Genomic DNA, 16,171 nt, shown 5'->3' with positions numbered 1-16,171 from the left:
GCTGTTCCATGTGTTCCCCTTGCATGGTCACTGGTGTGCATACCTTATCTCCCCATAGTGATGTTTTTTAGGTTTTTTGCACCCAGTTCAGACTTAGAATGGTGTTCCAAACGTTATTCCTTATTTGTTAGTTGTTTTTCGTTTGTGAACCCTCCCCAACCACACCTATTGCCAGTCCATATCATGCGCATATATAGCCTGGGTCTCGGCTTCCCATGCACGGTAAGTTTTTTAACTGCATGAGGGGACGCTCACGGGCTGGGGACCCCAGCGTGGAGAAATGCTTTGGCGTGCTGTTGGGGCTCTATTGCATTGATCAATTCAGTAGCTAAATTTCTCTTGATTCGTATGTTCATGGCAGTAATGCAGATTCCATTTTTTACATTTTCACCCTTACATATAGCTATTGGATTTTTCAAGTCAGTATTCACACAGCGGTTTCTGCTGTTCCATGTGTTCCCCTTGCATGGTCACTGGTGTGCATACCTTATCTCCCCATAGTGATGTTTTTTAGGTTTTTTGCACCCAGTTCAGACTTAGAATGGTGTTCCAAACGTTATTCCTTATTTATTAGTTGTTTTTCGTTTGTGAACCCTCCCCAACCACACCTATTGCCAGTCCATATCATGCGCATATATAGCCTGGGTCTCGGCTTCCCATGCACGGTAAGTTTTTTAACTGCATGAGGGGACGCGCACGGGCTGGGGACCCCAGCGTGGAGAAATGCTTTGGCGTGGTGTTGGGGCTCTATTACATTGATCAATTCAGTAGCTAAATTTCTCTTGATTCGTATGTTCATGGCAGTAATGCAGATTCCATTTTTTACATTTTCACCCTTACATATAGCTATTGGATTTTTCAAGTCAGTATTCACACAGCGGTTTCTGCTGTTCCATGTGTTCCCCTTGCATGGTCACTGGTGTGCATACCTTATCTCCCCATAGTGATGTTTTTTAGATTTTTTGCACCCAGTTCAGACTTAGAATGGTGTTCCAAACGTTATTCCTTATTTGTTAGTTGTTTTTCGTTTGTGAACCCTCCCCAACCACACCTATTGCCAGTCCATATCATGCGCATATATAGCCTGGGTCTCGGCTTCCCATGCACGGTAAGTTTTTTAACTGCATGAGGGGACGCGCACGGGCTGGGGACCCCAGCGTGGAGAAATGCTTTGGCGTGGTGTTGGGGCTCTATTGCATTGATCAATTCAGTAGCTAAATTTCTCTTGATTCGTATGTTCATGGCAGTAATGCAGATTCCATTTTTTACATTTTCAGTCTTACATATAGCTATTGGATTTTTCAAGTCAGTATTCACACAGCGGTTTCTGCTGTTCCATGTGTTCCCCTTGCATGGTCACTGGTGTGCATACCTTATCTCCCCATAGTGATGTTTTTTAGGTTTTTTGCACCCAGTTCAGACTTAGAATGGTGTTCCAAACGTTATTCCTTATTTGTTAGTTGTTTTTCGTTTGTGAACCCCCCCCAACCACACCTATTGCCAGTCCATATCATGCGCATATATAGCCTGGGTCTCGGCTTCCCATGCACGGTAAGTTTTTTAACTGCATGAGGGGACGCGCACGGGCTGGGGACCCCAGCGTGGAGAAATGCTTTGGCGTGGTGTTGGGGCTCTATTGCATTGATCAATTCAGAAGCTAAATTTCTCTTGATTCGTATGTTCATGGCAGTAATGCAGATTCCATTTTTTACATTTTCACCCTTACATATAGCTATTGGATTTTTCAAGTCAGTATTCACACAGCGGTTTCTGCTGTTCCATGTGTTCCCCTTGCATGGTCACTGGTGTGCATACCTTATCTCCCCATAGTGATGTTTTTTAGGTTTTTTGCACCCAGTTCAGACTTAGAATGGTGTTCCAAACGTTATTCCTTATTTGTTAGTTGTTTTTCGTTTGTGAACCCTCCCCAACCACACCTATTTCCAGTCCATATCATGCGCATATATAGCCTGGGTCTCGGCTTCCCATGCACGGTAAGTTTTTTAACTGCATGAGGGGACGCGCACGGGCTGGGGACCCCAGCGTGGAGAAATGCTTTGGCGTGGTGTTGGGGCTCTATTGCATTGATCAATTCAGTAGCTAAATTTCTCTTGATTCGTATGTTCATGGCAGTAATGCAGATTCCATTTTTTACATTTTCACCCTTACATATAGCTATTGGATTTTTCAAGTCAGTATTCACACAGCGGTTTCTGCTGTTCCATGTGTTCCCCTTGCATGGTCACTGGTGTGCATATCTTATCTCCCCATAGTGATGTTTTTTAGTTTTTTTGCACCCAGTTCAGACTTAGAATGGTGTTCCAAACGTTATTCCTTATTTTTTAGTTGTTTTTCGTTTGTGAACCCTCCCCAACCACACCTATTGCCAGTCCATATCATGCGCATATACAGCCTGGGTCTCGGCTTGCCATGCACGGTAAGTTTTTTAACTGCATGAGGGGACGCGCACGGGCTGGGGACCCCAGCGTGGAGAAATGCTTTGGCGTGGTGTTGGGGCTCTATTGCATTGATCAATTCAGTAGCTAAATTTCTCTTGATTCGTATGTTCATGGCAGTAATGCAGATTCCATTTTTTACGTTTTCACCCTTACATATAGCTATTGGATTTTTCAAGTCAGTATTCACACAGCGGTTTCTGCTGTTCCATGTGTTCCCCTTGCATGGTCACTGGTGTGCATACCTTATCTCCCCATAGTGATGTTTTTTAGGTTTTTTGCACCCAGTTCAGACTTAGAATGGTGTTCCAAACGTTATTCCTTATTTGTTAGTTGTTTTTCGTTTGTGAACCCTCCCCAACCACACCTATTGCCAGTCCATATCATGCGCATATATAGCCTGGGTCTCGGCTTCCCATGCACGGTAAGTTTTTTAACTGCATGAGGGGACGCTCACGGGCTGGGGACCCCAGCGTGGAGAAATGCTTTGGCGTGGTGTTGGGGCTCTATTGCATTGATCAATTCAGTAGCTAAATTTCTCTTGATTCGTATGTTCATGGCAGTAATGCAGATTCCATTTTTTACATTTTCACCCTTACATATAGCTATTGGATTTTTCAAGTCAGTATTCACACAGCGGTTTCTGCTGTTCCATGTGTTCCCCTTGCATGGTCACTGGTGTGCATACCTTATCTCCCCATAGTGATGTTTTTTAGGTTTTTTGCACCCAGTTCAGACTTAGAATGGTGTTCCAAATGTTATTCCTTATTTATTAGTTGTTTTTCGTTTGTGAACCCTCCCCAACCACACCTATTGCCAGTCCATATCATGCGCATATATAGCCTGGGTCTCGGCTTCCCATGCACGGTAAGTTTTTTAACTGCATGAGGGGACGCGCACGGGCTGGGGACCCCAGCGTGGAGAAATGCTTTGGCGTGGTGTTGGGGCTCTATTGCATTGATCAATTCAGTAGCTAAATTTCTCTTGATTCGTATGTTCATGGCAGTAATGCAGATTCCATTTTTTACGTTTTGACCCTTACATATAGCTATTGGATTTTTCAAGTCAGTATTCACACAGCGGTTTCTGCTGTTCCATGTGTTCCCCTTGCATGGTCACTGGTGTGCATACCTTATCTCCCCATAGTGATGTTTTTTAGGTTTTTTGCACCCAGTTCAGACTTAGAATGGTGTTTCAAACGTTATTCCTTTATTGCTCCTTTGCTGACCAGCTAGCTACAGCACCTGTGCATTCTACACACCTGTCCATTTTTGCCACGCAAATTTAATTGCAAACAGTGCTGACACTTTTAGTGGCATACAAAAATTGTCTGGGATAGTCATTGCTGGTTCTTCAGCTGTCAATAAAGCTAGACCACCTCTGGAATCTACACCTCCTCTCCATTTTTGCTATGACATTTTAAGTGTCCAATTTGGTCACAAACAAAATGAGTGGCAAAAGGACAGATGCTGGTGGAAAGGGGAACAGGCGTGTTGGAAAGGGAAAAAAAGTTTGTGCCCGTGGGGTAGGTGGTAAAGCTACAGTAACATCTGCTGAAGAAAGGCCATCTTCCAGCAAAAGTAAGATGTGTACTACTTTCCGTGGACAATCTGATGTGATCTCTTTTTTACGGAACCAAACAACTCTAACAAAGGTAGATGATGCACAAAAAAAAGAACATGCTTGAATGGATCTCAAGTGCTCCAACAAGTGGCCTCTCCTCCACCTCAACGTCAACATAAAAAAACAATAGTCCTCTGAGTTGTCACCCCAATCGCACTTGCTTTCTACCATCTCTCAAGTCTCCACCCGCCCAGTACAGTATGGTATAACAGAGATGGGTGAGTCTGCAGAGCTGTTCAATCACACTATAGCCTAGGAATCAGAGGTCTGCTCCCAAGCAACAGTGAGTACAGACCAGGAAATGATCTGTAGTGATGCCAAGAAGCTTTGTGAGTCAGATTCAGGCCCTGATGTCCAAGTTTCTGAGCATAATGTAGACCCTCATTCCCAAACTGTAACACCTCTTGGTGGAGACAATGAGGAACATACTGATGACGATGAGACTCAGATACCTGATTGGAATGACAACTTAACTATTCAGTCAGGGCAGGAAGAGGTTAGGTCTGAGGGCAAGGGGAGTGCAAACACACAGGTTGATGATGAGGTTGTAGATCCCACTTACTGTCAACCCACAGTCAGGCACTCGAGAATGTCAGCAGAAGCGGTGGAGGAGGATGCGACTGACGACAAGGTTAGCTGGCACCTTCCTGGACACATACGGAGTACTGGAAGCACGTCAACAACTGCATCCTCAGCCACAACTCTGCCTCTGAGCTCAAGTCGGGGTGGTTCTGCAGGTCACATGGGCTCTAATAGTTGCCTAGCCTGGCCCTTTTCTGACATCACAAAGGATCACCCAACTCATGTGATCTGTAAGATTTGTCGCCAATCTGTAAGTAGAGGCCAAAAACTCACTAGTTTGACTACTTCGTCCATGAACCGTCACATGACAATGCGGCCTAGTGGAGCGGGCCAACCACCGTCTGCCCTTTCAAGTGCATCCACGCGCTCTTCATCCTCTATGACTGTGGGGACAGCTGTCACACATGTTTTTCAACGCAGACCTTCCACCTCTTTAACCGCAACAGGCAGTTTGATTGGCAGGTCGTCAGTTGTTTTGGAAGGGGAAACAGGTGCTGGTGTAGAGCTCTCTCAGACATCGAGAGCACCAACTTTGGATGAAGCAACATCATGTCTCCGCCTGCACTTTCCTCACAAACCAGCAGTTTTCCAGGGACAACCTACTCAATGCCATCTCCGCACAGCAGCCAGATCTTGGTCCCTCAGATGTGGACAATTAAAAAACCATTTCCTCCTAGCCATGGCAAAGCTAAGAGGTTTACTTTAACCATCTGCAAGCTGTTGGCTACAGAAATGCTGCCTTTCCGCTTGGTGGACACAGAGGATTTTTGAGACCTTATGTCCGTCGCTATGCCCCAGTACCAGATGCCCAGTCGCCACTACTTCTTCAAGAAAGGCATGCCTGCGCTACACCAGCATGTCACACACAACATCACCGCTTCCTTGAGAAACTCTGTGTGTGAACGGATGCATTTCACCACCGATACTTGGACCAGGAAGCATGGACAGGGGCATTACATATCGCTGACTGGGCACTGGGCAACTATGGTGAGAGATGGAGAAGGATCTGCTGTACAAGTCTTGCTGTCCCCACGAGTTGTGCATCAATCCTCTGTATGTCGAAGTACCTCCACTGCTTCTGCCTCCTCAACCTCGTCTGGGTCATCCACCTCCGCCCAAAGCCTGTCTGGTCAGGCCACCTGTGTTGTAACTGCACACAAGGAATCCCGCACACCTCCTTACTATGCTGGCAGCAGAGCTGAACGGCATCAGGCGGTCTTTACGTTGAAATGTCTGGGAAATAAGAGACACAGCTGAGGAGTTGTGGTCAGCTCTGGAGACCGAGTTTAGTAAATGGTTGTCTCCACTCAACCTGCAGCCAGGGAAGGCCGTGTGCGACAATGCTGCAAACCTGGGTTCGGCCCTTCGCCAGAGCAAGGTGACACATGTGCCTTGTATGGCTCACGTGTTGAACCTTGTTGTCCAGCAATTTTTAACCCACTATCCCGGCCTAGATGGACTTCTGCACAGGGCACGGTCACTCTCTGCTCACTTCCGCCATTCAACCGGCGCAGCTGACCAACTTGCATCGCTCCAGAAGTCTTTTGACCTGTCGGTTCACTGCCTGAAATGCGATGTAGCGATACGCTGGAATTTGACTCTCCACATGTTGCAGCGACTGTGGCAGCACCGCCAAGCCCTGGTGCAATATGTTATGACGTATAGCCTAGGCCAACGAAATGCAGAGGTGGGGAAGATCAAGCAGCTGGAGTGGTCTCAGACCAAGGACCTATGCACCCTTCTGCACAGTTTCGACATGCTGACGGATATGTTTAGCGCTGACAATGCCATTATCAGCATGACAATTCCAATCATTTACATGCTGGAGCACACTCTAAACACTATTCGGAGTCAGGTGGTGGGACAAGAGGAAGGGGAGGAAGTACAGGAGGATTCATATGCGGAATGGATACCAAGATCTACAAGGTCCAGACGTTCAGCATCACCAAAGCGGCAGGCATGGGACGGTCGGGGAGAGGGATTAACAAGGGCGCATGGTAGCAGCTAAACTGTTGAGGAAGGTGCAGGAGCCCAGGAAGAAATGGAGGATGAACTGTCGATGGCCATGGAAGACTCAGCAGATGACGGAGACCTTGGTGAAATTTCACTTGTTCGAAGTTGGGGGGAGATGTCAGAGGGAGGAAGCATGGTTATCACCACACCGCCACAAACACAGCAAGGACTTGGTCCTCCTGGATGCGCAAGACACATGAGCGCTTTCTTGCTGCACTACCTACAACATGACCCTCGGATTGTCCGAATTAGAAGTAATGCTGACTACTGGGTTGCCACTCTTAGATCCCCGGTACAAGTCCAAATTTGGCCATAGAAAGGGACGCACGTATGCAGGAATATCAGCAGAAGCTATTATGCAATCTTAGCTTGGCTTTTCCACGAAACACCAGTGGTGCACGGAGTGAATCTCCCAGTTATAACTTGGAGAGCATGGGACTTTCTCGTCATCATCAGTCAAACTGTCCCAGCAACACCGTATCTGGTGGTAACAGCAATTTTATGGAATCGTTTCATAATTTTTTTAGACCATCCTTTGCAAGGCCACAAGAGACAAGAAGTCTGACACAGTCAACGGCTGGAGAGGATGATACAGGAGTATCTCCAAATGAACATCGATGCCATGACTGTGCAACTGGAGCCTTGCTCATTTTGGGCTTCCAATCTTGAAAAATGGCCTGAGTTCGCCACTTACGCCTTGGAGATCTTGCCGTGTCCCGCAGCCAGCATTGTCTCGGAATGTGTTTTCAGTGCTGCTGGGTGTGTGCTGACAGATAAGCGCACGCGTCTGTCCAGTGACAATGTGGACAGACTAACGTTCATCAAGATGAACAAGTCATGGATCAGCAAGGACTTTGCTACCCCTGTGTCATCCTGGGGAGAGTAAAGGCTGGCGTATTTTTGAATGTGCTTGATGCAAATCAACATGTCAAGTTTGCAACTGGGGCACAAGTGATGCCACTGAAGTGGTGTGTGTGGCCCAATTTTTAGAAAAAAGGGAGACTCTGCTTGGAGTCCTCTTGCTGTGTTTTACATGATTTTAGAAGGGCATGACATGCCTATATCTCTGTCTCCTCCTCTTTTTTACTCATCCAGCTCTTTTGTTTTCGCATGAGTCCTTGTCACTTTTCCATGTGTTTGTGGTGTCTTGTGAGTTGTTTGTCACCTTTTAGACACCTTAGAAGGTGTTTTCAAGGTGTTTGTATGTGTTTGTGTTTGCCTGCCATTGTTTTCAATGGGGTTCGAATTGGTTCGTCGAACGTTCGACAAACTTGTCCTCCGTTCGACGAACCAAACCGAACTCGAACTCTAGGGGGTTGGCTCATCTCTACTGCTCATAGCTGCAGGTGGCACCTGCTGCTACACATAGGTGTAGTGGCAACGGGATTTTTGGAGTGGAAGTGTGGCGCCCCTGAGGCTTCAGTCACCACAGAGTTACTGCACCTCAGCCACAGGTGTGGTGCTTTATCCTGTGTACAGAAGAGGTTGTCCACTGGTATGCATACAAAACAGACACTGACTCAGCAACACTCCACTGGACCATGGTTAGGGCAAGTTGCACTTTTGATTGCTCCATAGGAACGCACAGTCCAGGCTAGGCTGGGGGGTGGAGTCTTGTTAGTGGGAGCAGCCTGTAGAAATTTAGTGAGTTGCGGATACGGTAGTGAAAGGGAGTCGAGAAGGAGCAGTGAATACCTGTGGTCTATAGCGGGTGCAGCTCGACCCAGACACAAGACAGAAGGGGTCCTAGAGACACGGGAAGTGTGCCATACTCCCGTGGCCTTGTTTCACATACAATGTATTGGAGTGGAGGGACTTGGCCTCTGAATGGAGACTGGTCCCTAGACTAGAGGAGAGGAGCCAACATGCCCCGCTAGTAAAACCTGAGGCTGAGGACACATCTAATACCAAAGCCAAAGATGCACACGAATCCGCTGGAGGCTGACCACATAGGACTAAAGGGACTGGGCCAACAGGATCCCCTTGTGAAGGATCCGTGGACAGCGGCTAAGGGCACTGTGTGCGTAGGTGCAGGACATGAGGGCGAGAAGTCAGTGCAGGAAGACGACCAGGGAAGGTGGTACGGACCGAGATCCTGCCTCGCCTCAGCCAGATTCCTCTCCGTCTGCTTCCTGGTCGTGGTGTGCCACTCATCGGTTTGTTTCTCAGTCTTTGGGATGAATTCTGTGTGGTTTTGAGACTAAGGGCGGCTTTGCACGTTGCAACATCGCATGTGCGATGTCGGTGGGGTCAAATCGAAAGTGACGCACATCCGGGGTCAAATCGAAAGTGACGCACATCCGGCGTCACTTTCGACATCGTTGTGTGTAAATTGTAGATGATACGATAAATGAGCGCAAAAGCGTCGTTATTGTATCATCGTTGCAAGCTCCGACTTTTCCATAATTTTGCTGCAGCGATGGTACGATGCTGTTCCTCGTTCCTGCGGCAGCACACATCGCTGTGTGTTACGCCGCAGGAGCGAGGAACTTCCCCTTACCTGCCGCCGGCGGCTATGCGGAAGGAAGGAGGTGGGCGGGATGTTTACATCCTGCTCATCTCCGCCCCTCCACCGCTATTGGCCGCCTGCCGTGTGACGTCGCTATGACGCCGCACGACCCGCCCCCTTAGGAAGGAGGCGGTTCGCCGGCCAGAGCGACGGTCGCAGGGCAGGTGAGTGCATGTGAAGCTGGCGTAGCAATAATTTTCGCTACGCCAGCTATCACAAGATATCGTACCTGCGACGGGGGCGGGGACTATTGCGTGCGACATCGCAGAATCGGCTTGCGATGTCGCAACGTGCAAAGCCCGCCTAAGGGGAACTTTGCACGTTGCGACATCGTTATTGCGATATCGTCGGGGTCAAATCAAAAGTGACGCACATCCGATGCACAGATAAACAATCGCAAAAGTGTCGAAAATCGGTGATCTGTGTAGTGTGTCGGTCATTTCCATAATTTTGCTGCAGCGATGTTGTTCCTCATTCCTGCAGCAGCACACATCGCTGTGTATGAAGCCGCAGGAGTGAGGAACATCTCCTACCTGCGTCCAGCAGCCATGCGGAAGGAAGGAGGTGGGCGGGATGTTTACGTCCCGCTCATCTCCGCCCCTCCGCTTCAAATTGGCTGCCTGCCGTGTGACGTCACAGTGACGCCGCACGACCCGCCCCCTTAGGAAGGAGGCGGGTCGCCGGCCAGAGCGACGTCGCAGGGCAGGTAAGTGCGTGTGAAGCTGCCGTAGCGATAATGTTCGCTACGGCAGCTATCACAAGTTATCGCATGTGCGACGGGGGCGGGGACTATCGCGCTCGGCATCGCTATCATCGGCTAGCGATGTCGCAGCGTGCAAAGCCCCCCTAAGTCCAAAGAACAGGGCAACTGCGCATGCGTTAAGTAAAGTAACAGAGTTCTGCACTAAGTGTGGTTTAAGCCGTTCTGAGCATGTCTGCCACGTGGCAGCCGTTCATTGGCTGTGGGTGACATCACAGATGATGCGGGAATCACATGGTTCTCGGCGTGTGACGTGACATTGCCTGATTGGTCGCGGGTCACATCACCGATGACGCGCTGGCGTCTGATTGGTTGTGGTGATGTCACTGTTGACGCGCTCCCATCCAATTGGTCCAGGTTCGGTCTTGCCCTGGGCGTCACCATCTTGTGGGGTGGGTCTTAGTTAATAAAAGACCCTGGAGAACGCTGCACGAAGCTCAGTCGTTCTTGTGCATGCATGAGGTAGCCGCCCATGTATGTGCTCTCCTGATAAACTACCATAATGAATCGATACCTATGCACTGGCGATTCCATACTGCCGCTTCAGCAGCTATCATTCCCCCTTCTCTGCATTAGCCGGTTAGGCACATTCCTCTGGGAGTAGGGTCTGGTTGTGGGTTGCACACAGGCTGTCAGGCAGGTGTAGGTAGTTAGCGGACCACCATACTGTGTGGTTAGCACCTGGTACACGCAGGTCAGTGTGGTTAACACGGAGCCAGGATACAGGTACGGTTAGTGCTGCTGTTATCCAACCTTATACTGTGTGTGTGTGTTTAAACACACAGTGTTCTATACTTTCACCAACCATGAGTGTGCCTGTGATTCTTAAGGACCATCAGCCGGTGAAAAGAACCCGCAGCCCTTAGGTAACCACACCGCACCATCACACACCCTAACCCTGTTTCATGTAGTGTGTCGGGCATAGCACTACTCACAGTGACCTAGCCAATCTGGGTTTTTTTTATAATCTGTATGCTGTGTTTATATTGACAAAAACCATCAAAATTCCAATATATGTCATTCTAGACATTGTCTCAATGCTTAAAACCAACATTCCTGGTACTCTTGTCTTTCTCGTTAATAGCGATTTCATAGTCACATCCCATCATGATAAGGCAGGAAAAAAGGGTCCATATTAAGGATGAGCGAGTATACTCGTTACTACTCGGTACTCGCCGAGTAGTACGGTATTCGGGCTACTCATTACACCGCGAGTATCCTTGTAATTACTCATTAGGAGTAGCAAGTCCAATGTAACTCAATGGGAAATGTGAGTAATTGTCTGCTGGACCCTACAAAGCCTTTTACTTAGCCCCCAGACTGCTTTGTAGGGACCAGCAGACAATTAATCAGCTGAAGCACGCTCCCTGCCCGGGTTCTTTGCTCCCTGGTGCTGCGCTCCCCGCTGCCCGTTGCATCGCTTCCCGCTCCCTGGTGTGGCGCTCCCCGCCTGGTCCTAACTTAGGCTCGGGCAGGGAGGTGGAGGGGCAGTGAAGCACAGGTCGGTCTTCTCCTCTGACCCCCTTTCTCATACTCACTGATCACCTGCACGGCGCTGCACAGCTGTCACACTACTCCACACTACTACCACTACACACACTACTACTGGTATATGGACTACTACTACACTACTCCGGCGGTTTCTCCTCTTTTGAAAATGCCGGCCGCTCATTATTCCATCTCATATTCCCTGCTTCCCCCGCCCACCGGCGCTTATGATTGATTGCATTCAGACGAGCCCCCACGCTGAGTGACAGCTGTAAAGTGCAACCAATCACAGCCGCCGGTGGGCGGGTCTATATCGTACAGTACAATAAATAAATCATTAAAAAAACGATGTAGGGTCCCCCCCAATTTTGATAGTCAGCCAAGATAAAACAGACAGCTGGGGGTTTGTATTCTCCCCCTCGGGAGGGACAAATAGTTATTGCCCCCCCCAGGGTAAGAATAGCAACTGGCAGCCACCCCAAATTTGGCGCATCCATTAGATGCGCCATATCTGGTGTTTATCCTGTCTCATCCCAATTGCCCTGATGCGGCAATTGTCTGTGTGTCTATTTTTAAATAAAGGATTTTTATCTCTGTGTGTGTGTTTTATTAACTATTTAATTACAGGATTGGTAATATGGAGGTCTCATCTAAACCTAAATATTACCAATCCAGGGCTTAATGACAGCTGTCAATTATCACCTGTCATTAACTCCTTATTACCCCAATTGCCACCGCATCAGGGCAATTGGGATGGGCAATTGGGATGAGCCGGGATAATCTGGGGCGGCTGCCGGTTGCTATTCTTACCCTGGGGGTGCAATAACTATGTGCCCCCCTGGGGGAGAATACGAACCCCCAGCTGTCTGTTTTATCTTGGCTGACTATCAAAATTGGGCAGGACCCTACGTCGTTTTTTTTTTAATTATTTACTTATTTATTGTACTGTACGATAATATAGACCCGTCCACCAGCAACTGTGATTGGTTGCACTTTACAGCTGTCACTCAGCGTGGGGGCGCGTCTGAATGCAACCAATCATTGGCATCGGTGGGCGGAGGAAGCAGTGAATACGAGATGGAATAATGTGCGGCCTGCATTTTCAAAACCAGGAGAAGCCGCCGGTGCAGTGTGACAGCTCTGCAGCGCCGCGCCGGTGATCAGTGAATATGAGAGAGGGGGTGAGAGGGAGAGACCGACTGACAGAGAGAGAGAGAGAGACCGACAGAGAGAGAGAGAGACCGACAGAGAGAGAGACTGACCGACAGACAGAGAGAGAACGACAGAGCTAGAGCAAGAGATAGACTTCACCGACGGCTTTCCTGTCCGATGCTTCCCTCCCCGCTGCCTCACTCCCCCGCCTGGTGCTTGCCTCCCCGCTACCCAGTGCTTCGCTCCCCCGCCGCCTCCCCACCCGATCCTAAGTTTGAACCAGGGAGCGGGGAGCGTGCATCAGCTGAATGTTTAAAAAAGGCGGCGGCTTTTTCCCGCCCGGCTTTTAAACAATCACGCATCCATTTCAGCCTTTTACACAGCCCCCAGACCGCTTTGTAGGGTCCAGCAGACAATTACTCGCATTTCCCATTGACTTGCATTGGACTCGCTACTCGTAATGAGTACCCGAGTATTAGGACCTACACGTTACGAGTATAGCGAGTCCAAGTATTTCACTACTCGCTCCTCCCTATTCTTTACATGATAGTTATTGGCTATTTTATATGTATTGGAACCCTTGACAAATGATAATGGGGGAATATAAGGATCCAGAGGTCCAAATTTAAACTGAAAAGCTTTTGTTCTCCAGAGATAGGCTGCCTCTCGAGACATCTGGGAAACTCTCAAATAATGAGCACAGGAGTGCTTGTCAGTGCAAACAAACCTGCGTATAGAAAAGCGCAGTAGACAAGTCGATTTTGTTCCTGGGTACTGTGGTCTGGATATATACCTTTAAAGGGAACCTGTCATCAGAAATTTAGCTATAAAGCTAAAAGTTCCCCCCTCTGCAGGTCCTGGGCTGCATTCTAGCAAGGTTCCTATAGTTTTTGTGGCCCCTTTTATTCCAAAATAAATACTTTACAAACTTGTACCTTTTCGTATGCAAATTTCTTAAATCTTCCATGGGGGCGGGCTGCATGATGTACGTTGCTGTCCTCCTGCCGATTTACGCCGCCCCCGAACGCTGAATTTCAAACCTCAGGACGCCGCCCCTGGGCGCCCGTGGTCCCGCGCATGCGCTGTGCTACTGTAACGGGGGCAGGGGGCGCCTCAGGGGGTGTAGTCGGGTCCCCTCGCCTTGTGGGCCGCAGGCTGAACCCCGGCCCGGCCGTTACTTGCAAAACAGGTGTGTGGTTGGGGCAGAGTGTGGATGCATGGGGCCCATTCATGACAGCGTTCTTTCTGTGCTCTCCAGCTCCTTCTTTACTTTCAGGAAAGAGACAATTGCAGGCAGCAGATAAACCAAACACCGATTTATTAAACAAAGCTTCCATCTTTTTGTTTGCAGCAGGCTTACTTTAGTACATTATAAGTTACAGGTCCTTTTCTACAAAAACAGTTTCCTTTTCTCTACGGGCACTTTCCTTTGCCTGCAGGGGTCAATTGTTATCCCCCTAGCAGTGGTACGCCTATCCCGATTTTAGTCCAGCCCTTTCCCAGGGATTTGTATTGAACTAGGGGACGGCTCCAGTACTCACTACCGGCTCCGGATTAGCTCCAACTTCTTCGCTCCACAGCACCCACTCCTGCACTCTGCCCCGGCACTTCTCCTCAGCTCCTTTCACTCCTGCAGACCCCCCTTCTCTTCCCTCCTGGGCTGCCCTGCCCCTTCCTTCCCTGTCACTGTTACCAGGGGAACCACTCACTACACTGGCACCTAGGGGGTAAAACCATGTATTAACCAACACAACAGGTAACATTTTACCATCACTATCAACATTTTCCACCACACCATGTGGCGTCTTCAGGGGGGGATTCTCTTTCCCGGCTCGGGGGTGCGACTACCCCTTACACTACTGTAGCGGTGCCGTGCACTGTGTGCACGTGTGACCGCTAGTGACACTTTGCGCGGGCACGAGGTTATGGGCGGCGCTGTGAGTGTCATCAGCAAGTGCCGCCCATAACCGCGTGACCGCACTTTCCCCTCTTCCTCCAGCGTTCTGGGCAAACGCTCGCTGGCCAGATGACCGGACGTCACCTCCTTCCCATCCTGCTCAGCAGCAGGAAATAGATGGGAGGAGCGGACGGAGCAGTCGGTGCCCGCGCAAAAGCGTCACCAGCGGTCACACGTGCACACAGTGCACGGCACCGCTACAGTAGCACAGCGCATGCGCGGAACCACGGGCGCCCAGGGGCGGCGTCCTGAGGTTTGAAATTCAGCGTTCGGGGGCGGCGTAAATCTGCTGGAGCACAGCAACGTACATCAGGCAGCCCGCCCCCATGGAAGATTTAAGAAATTTGCATACGAAAAGGTACAAGTTTGTAAAGTATTTATTTTGGAATAAAAGGGGCCACAAAAACTATAGGAAGCTTTCTAGAATGCAGCCCAGGAGCTGCAGAGGGGGGAACTTTTAGCTTTATAGCTAAATTTCTGATGACAGGTTCACTTTAATATACAGAGTATGAGGTGGTGGGAAATGTGCCTGCAGTATTCACCACCGGCCACAAGAGGTCACTGTGTACTCTTCTATTGACTGGTGGAAATTATTTTAAGCAAGAAAAACAGAATCTTTTGTGGACAGAAGCTTGTATCTTGGTATATGGACTCGGTTTTGTTAATTTAGATTGTATTTTGACAGTACTAGAATGAGCCTGGAGTGGGGGATATGTAGGGGTAACACAGACCCATTGACAACCCTGATGTTAATGGGTTTGGGAAGCATCACCAAAGGAATTGCATGTTGCTGAGCAAAAGTTGATGACAAAAAATTGCCATCAGCCCCTGAATCCACGCAAGCTTTGGCGGAAATAGCAGTTGTCCCGAAGTACAGAGACACATCATAGAGAACTTTGAGGGGAAGTGCCTTGACGCATCTATAAGGGATAAGCAGGTTATCCTGTAAAACACACCCCCCGTACCATATCTACCTAAATGAAGACGAGAACCACGACTTTATTGCAGGAATGGCCACAGTTTTATTTTACCGTATATATGTATACCAAACTTGTGGCCCAACATGCCACTCAATTGTTAAACTTAACCTTATACATATATACCCGTATAACCAGAAACACCGATAGATCCGTCCGAGAGGCAAACCATCATTCCTAACCCCCCGGCCGTAACCTCCAAACCGGCCCAGAGGACCACCTCGGCCGTGACCACCCGGCCCGAGGTGAGGGGTAACAACGTTCCATCGTTAATTACCCCTACCCAGAACCTGCGGGACCTCCGCCCACAAGTTCCCATCCACTCCGAAGCCACTCCCCTTGAGCGACTTCGTACCAACAAGCCGACTGTCGGTACTCCCAACCTCTCAGACGGACCTATCACCCCGCCACAGGCCGGCCAAGTGACACCCTTACTTGGCCCGGGCCCCCCACACCCCCAGTGCTTGCTCTAGGCCATCCCTCAAACCCAACATCCATAAATCCAGACCCACATCAGTCAGGTGAACCCCATCTCTCCTTAGATACTGCTCCGTGGACTCCTCCAATTCTCTATGCCGCACCACCAACCCACCATTTCTCGCCACAAACCTGCCAATAGCCCGGTTCAGCTTGCTCCGAGCCCTATTAATACGG

The sequence above is a fragment of the Anomaloglossus baeobatrachus genome, chromosome 4, assembly GCF_048569485.1.
Source record: "Anomaloglossus baeobatrachus isolate aAnoBae1 chromosome 4, aAnoBae1.hap1, whole genome shotgun sequence".
In the NCBI taxonomy this organism is placed as follows: domain Eukaryota; kingdom Metazoa; phylum Chordata; class Amphibia; order Anura; family Aromobatidae; genus Anomaloglossus; species Anomaloglossus baeobatrachus.
Note: the sequence above shows the minus strand (reverse complement) of the source record.